Source organism: Octodon degus, unplaced genomic scaffold (genome assembly GCF_000260255.1).
Source record: "Octodon degus isolate 3935 unplaced genomic scaffold, OctDeg1.0 scaffold00120, whole genome shotgun sequence".
Classification (NCBI taxonomy): domain Eukaryota; kingdom Metazoa; phylum Chordata; class Mammalia; order Rodentia; family Octodontidae; genus Octodon; species Octodon degus.
In genome coordinates, this window is record NW_004524696.1 from 3,989,174 (window position 1) to 3,995,315 (window position 6,142).

General features: G+C 42.3%; 1 pseudogene; it reads right to left on the reverse strand.

The window, feature by feature from the left end:
• Window positions 1-889: 889 nt before the first annotated feature.
• On the reverse strand, window positions 890-1,983 carry LOC101563454 (annotated as a pseudogene).
• Between the last annotated feature and the right edge of the window lie 4,159 nt (window positions 1,984-6,142).

The window sequence follows — 6,142 nt, forward strand, 5'->3', positions numbered from 1 at the left end:
CTTTCTTAATTTATTGCAATGATCATATGATTCTAATCCTGTTAATGTGATATGTCACCATTATCAACTTCTGTATATCGAACATCTTTTATCCTAGAAGTAAATCCCACTGATTATGCCATGATTGTGCTAGTGTTCCATGAAATTTTATTTTCTAGTATTTTAACAAGACATTTGTATCTATTTTCATCAGAAATATTGGCTTTTTATTTTCTGGTTTTGTAACTACCCTTATCTGGTTGTGGCATGAAGTTAATGCTGGCCTCTGAAAATGACTTTGGAAGTGTTGAGTTTTTTGTGAAAGGTTGAAAAAGGCTAACATTGATTCTTTACAGAAATAACTCATGAAATCATCTGGTCCTGGGCTTTATTTTGTTGGGAATTTTTTGAATATTGATATAATCTCCTTCGTCATTATTGATCTATTCATACTTTTATTTTTCATCACCTAGCCTTGATAGGTATGTTCCTAGAAATTTATTTTTTCTTCTAGATTATCCAAAATGTTACATAATTTTTTGTAATAACCCCATGATAATTTTTTGGGGGCACTAGTTTATTGACAAAACTTCATGTTCCAGACAACTCATGACAGATCAGAAAAATTCCTCCAGGCCTATGGCAGCTGAACGGTTCCTTGGTGGAAAGGCTTATAGGAATATGAGAAAGGCAGGGCTTAAGAGGAAGCCAGAGAGCCTGAGGAGTCCTACGTGGGTCTTCTCAAGAAAACAGCTAAGTAAAACCCCCAAAAATAGAGCTCCACAGTCAAATGTGCAAAGCATTAAAAGACCCATTAGGGCCATGATGGGGGAGAAAAGAGTTTTGCAGCACTTGTCCGTTTACAGTTGGCCTGAGGGGCCCAGCCTAGGGACTCAAGGTCTCAGCTGCCCTACCAGTAAAGGCCTGAGGGTGGTGTCTTCTCATCTTTATTTCTTTCCAAAGAGAAAGGTGGGATCCAGACATCAAAATGGGAGCCATCAGGTCTCTCTCGAAGCAAAATGTGTCCCACATGTGCCTACTGGAGGCCTGCAGAGAGACATAGCTGCTTTCCTGGGATTCAGGCTGCTCCTTGAACAACACTGGTTTCCTGCCCACCACCCTTTGGCCTGGCCCTGTCTACAAGGTGCCCGAGAAACTAAATATACTCCAGTGCCGCTCCCGGAGCTGTATCATATCTCTGTCCAGGTTCTCCAAGCAGATACAGTATCACCACCAGTAGACATGGGAATTCTGGGCTTCCCTTATGCCCGTGTAGAAATAGATAACAATGACAGATGCTCTCAGTTGACTCCCACTGGACATCGGACAGCTGTAACCATGGGTGATTCTTCTCTTGCCAGGCCCACAGTGTTTCAAAAGCCACAAAAGGTGGTGCTTTTGTCTGACCATATAGAAAACATCTTTCAAAGAGCTCATTCTGGATGGGAACCTGATCAGTAGCAGTGTAGGGGAGGATGTCTTCACGGCTGACATAGTCTAGGCTTGGAATGGCATAGAGGGCCCAGCTGTCATCAGGGTTAGCCAAGAAGGTCACAGTTTCTGTCTGAGATATCTGAGATATATGTGGACAGCCTCAGGCATCAGTCAGCACCTGATATTAAGTGTGATTTTTGCCTTTCAGCTCCTTAGAGCCTTGGCTAGCAGGGTTCTCTTATTTTTCTCAAGGTGCAGAAGTCACATCATAGAGTCTGGCCTGCCAGGGAAACAGCACAACACCCCGGTAGCCAAAAACACAGAAGAAAAAGCTGCCCAGTCTCATATTTCCCATTCTGCTTTGGCACTTCAAACACAGTAATGGCCTCCAACACTTCGCCCTCTGTTTTGGGATGAGAGATGCCTCTGTGTTGTCACAGCCGCTACAGGTGGGAAGGCTGGTGCTCTCCCTGCAGCCCAGAGCGGCCTTGATCCTCGGGCAGTGGGCAGCGACCCGGACCTCCAGCGACTGCCTATGGCAAGGGCCCAGCGGGCCACAAAATCGGACATGTCCAGCAGACTGCCCGCCCAGCTGCCGACATAGCGCCAGACCATCAGCCAGGCGGTGCCCCACCCCCAGCACACATTGTCCTGCACTACGTCCTGGCCCCCTTTAACCTCATGATATTTTATATTTCTGTGGTATCAATTGTAATGTCTGATTATAATTTTATTTGATTTTTCTGTTTTGCTGGTTATTCTAAAGTTTACTGAATTGATCTTTTCAAGAAAATGAGTTTTCTTGTTTTTAATTGTAATTCCACTCTCTGTTTCATTTACTTCTACTCCAATCAGCTTGGGCTGACATGGATTCTATCTACCCCGGAGAGAATGGAGCTGCCTCTCAGCCCATCATCCATGTGGCTGGCACTGGAACAAAGACCTGCTTCAGAGTGTGCAGCTTAGTTGGGTCCACAGAAGGGAGGCCTTTACCAGGAGTATGGATGAACATTGCTCCTATGGGTCACTGGGTAGGTCCATGTATAGGTAGAACTTGGCAGAAACCATAGCCAACAAAGGCTAGAAGTAAATCATAGGACCACTCCAGGGATGTGCAGTCAGACCAAGGCCAGTAAGATCAGTGAGTTCGCTACTGTGGGCATCAATAAGCAGGTCTCTTAGGTCCCTAAGGAACAGGGCTGCTCTAACACTGTGACTGAGAACAGCTGAAGCATACCTAGAAGACCATTTCAGCATCCACATCAGACCAACCAGAAGACCTTCAGGGACAACAATGTATGTGTCTCTTGTAGGGTCCCTGGGTGGACAGGATTGCTCTAAGGCTATGAGAGGGCTTTCAGCTGGGTCATTGGTCACTTCAGGGACCATAGCAAGGAACAAGATCACAGCGCTGTTGTCTGAAGCATAGGGAGGGATGACTTCAGGTCTGCTGTGAGATGATGCTGGTAGCAGGACTAAACCCAAAGAAGGCAGAAGCTGCATCCCAAGGGACACGAGGCTGTTTGCAGGTCTCTATGGAGAGCCAGTTAGGATGTGGACTTTTGTTCTCAAAAGAGTCCTGTTGGGCCTTGGACCTCAGCAAATCTCCACAACTGTCTACCTTCTTGCCAAAATGGCTGCCAAGATGTCATTTTCTGCCACACAACTTCCACTGTGGGACATAAGACCCTAAGGTCACCTCTTTGACCTTGCTCATACTGCTCTCCCCAAAGGAATAACCTCAATATTGAAAGAGTTACTAAAGAACAATGAGAAAAGATGATCATAAAATGGGAAAGAAAGCTATCCTGTCATAAAATTCTCACACATACGCAAATAAACATAAACTTAAAAAAATTAAGACTCACTAATAGACAAAGGAAGAAAAAGTATTGAAATAACATTTTTCATTTCACATGCTGGTGTCATAAATGAATTTTGTTTCTCTATATATTTATGCTTTTCAAAGTTTCTGCAATACCTATTATTTTTCTCCATCATTATTTTAGGGCAGTATTGTAGAACAGAGAGCCTTTCAGGTTTCTTAGAATGGGCTTAGCTGTTGTTGTCAGGGTTTGCAAGGGAAAAGATTTAATACCGAACATATGATTTGTAGTATTATTTTGTAACATTCACCCAAATAGTCAAATGCAAAAGAATGCAGGAAATCTGTCCACACACTAGAGACCCAAAGAATCCGTCTGAGGGTCTGGATTCCACTGCAATGTTTTCCATGAGTCCAGCTGAAGACCCATGACAATGTCTTATGCAAGTCTGTACCAAGAATCTACACTGGTAAGCCCAAAGGCCAGTGATGGAAGCTAGAAAGTCTGCACCAACAGGATGAAGGACCTGTTCCAGCAGGCTGGGGGATCTGCACTGGAATCAGGAAGCAATGCTCAAGGTAAGGGCCTGAGCTCCCCCTAAAACAACAGTGCTATCTGTTATACTTTGTGTCTAGTTGACCCCCCCCCCCAAAAAGCCTAATAGAGTAATGGGGCAGCTTCTGGAGTTCGCGATTAATTCATAATCCAGTGTTGAGATTATGGATATGACTGGAACACCCACCATAGGGCAGATAATCTGTATTACAATGTAAGAAGGGGAAAGAGGTTAGAAAGCTGTCCTAGTTACCACCGCCCTCCTTTGCTCTTTGCTGTTTTCCTCCATGAACTGCTGCCCTCTGCCATGTGCCACTTGGCCTTGGAGGTAGCCAAGTATGGACTGAAACCTCCACAAACTGTGAGCTAAATAAACCTTTCCTTTCTTAATTTAGGGTTTTGAATGTTTTGTCCCAGAAAGGAGAGAAGAGTAACCGAGATACCATCCTCTAAGGCAATAGGGATCCAAGTTCCTACAATGATGAGAAAAGCTGAGCTTTTATCAGGAAAAAGAGTGTGACAAGCTTCTCTAGCAGAATCAACAGCATACAATCTTCCCCTCCATTTCTTTTTTTATGCTATTGGCAACAATCCTCAGGTGGGCCTTCTGTACCCAGCACCACACTGATTCAGTTCAGTTCAAGTGTGACAAGTTGACTGTTAGTTAATCCAACATATCAGCAAAGCACTGTAGAGTCATATGATGCTTTTCTGGAATACCTGGGGCCATGTCAAAGAACAGGGTTGCCTCTTTCTTTTAAGTGTGATTTGAATGCTAAGTACTCCTTGGTGGACCAATTCCAATGCTATTCCCATTATATTTTCCCCAAAGGGTTAAAAACATCATAGTACAGTGACACATGCATACCCATGCTTAGTGCAGCACAATTCACAATAGTTAGATCTTAGAAGTAGTCTATATGTAAATCAACAGATAAATGGACAAAGAAAATATGATATTTATGCACAGTGGAGTACTACTCTGCCAACATGACTTGAATCATTTGAAGGAAAATGGATGCACCTTAAGACCACTGCGTTAAGTGAAATACAGGAGACACACAAGACAAAATATCATGTGGTTTCTCTTACATGAGAACCTCAAATTAAAAAAAGCAAAATAAACAATGGAAGTAGGGAAGTAATCTTTCTCAAATGGAAAGGGAATCAAGAGATGGAGAGGGAAATGAAGAAAGACAAATGTCATCATGTTCTGCAAACAGGTACCAATAAAAAAATCTTCCCAGAATTCATGTCATAATAGAACTGCATGTGCACGTGGAGAGTTTTACTCATAACGCCCATGTAGTCAGCATAACAATTTACAAAATCTTTCCTCAAGGAACTTAACTTAAATTTTCCTAAAGCAACCAAGATCACAGTCAAGGTTACAAATCTAAGAAGCTGGGCTCTGTTCTGCCAGCACCTTGATCTCACTGGCTCTCGACCATCAGCAGAGGCCAGAGCTCAAGCAGGATTTCCTTCCTTCACCCAGAAATTCTACTCTTTTGAGTTGAACTCAGATGCTGTAGATTTGTTTTCAAAAAAATATTTTTGCACAATTGAGAGAAGTCTGAAGCCTACTTTCAGGGAATAAGATGGAGATGGAAGGAGAAAGGCAAAGACTGTGTACTTTTTCATCTCTGGATTGAGCCTGGATTGATTATCCTTGCAGCCACACCAAAAGAAACTGAACTGCCTTCTTTGTGGAAATTAACCTTCTGGACAGCCATGGTTTTTACAAAGGAACATCTGATAATTCCAGGAGACTATTCCAATCTTGTGAAAACTATACCACCAAATACATCTCCTGGGCTCTATGACTCATTAGCCTTTACATATATTTATTCCCTTAAACATTCAGCATGGTGAACTTGAAACACTTTTTGTTTTTAAAGCATTGGTTTTCCCAGGTTTAAAATGCTGAATTTAGCAAATCTTTGGAAGGATAAATATGTGTGTAGTACTGTATTTGGATTGATTAAGATATGACTTAATTTTTAGTACCTGTGTCCTTCTCAAGATGAAAAACTGTGGCTAAATATTTATCTTGCCCAAGTTTTGAAACTATTTGCAAAGAAAGAATAAAGCAACTCAACAAAAGAGTTTAATAAGAAAGGGAGAGAAAAGGGAAAAGAGATAACATAGATAGATACAATGGGGAGCCCCCAAAATAAGACTGGAGAGCATCCAACATAATTCCAACCAGCAAGAACTTGCTCTTCTACCACCTAATTTGAGGATATGCTACTTGGTTGCCCCATATTCAATAAGACCATGAGAGTTACTCAAACATAAATGTATGGAATGGAACCTCTCTATTCAATTTGAGATTCATTCCACCAAAA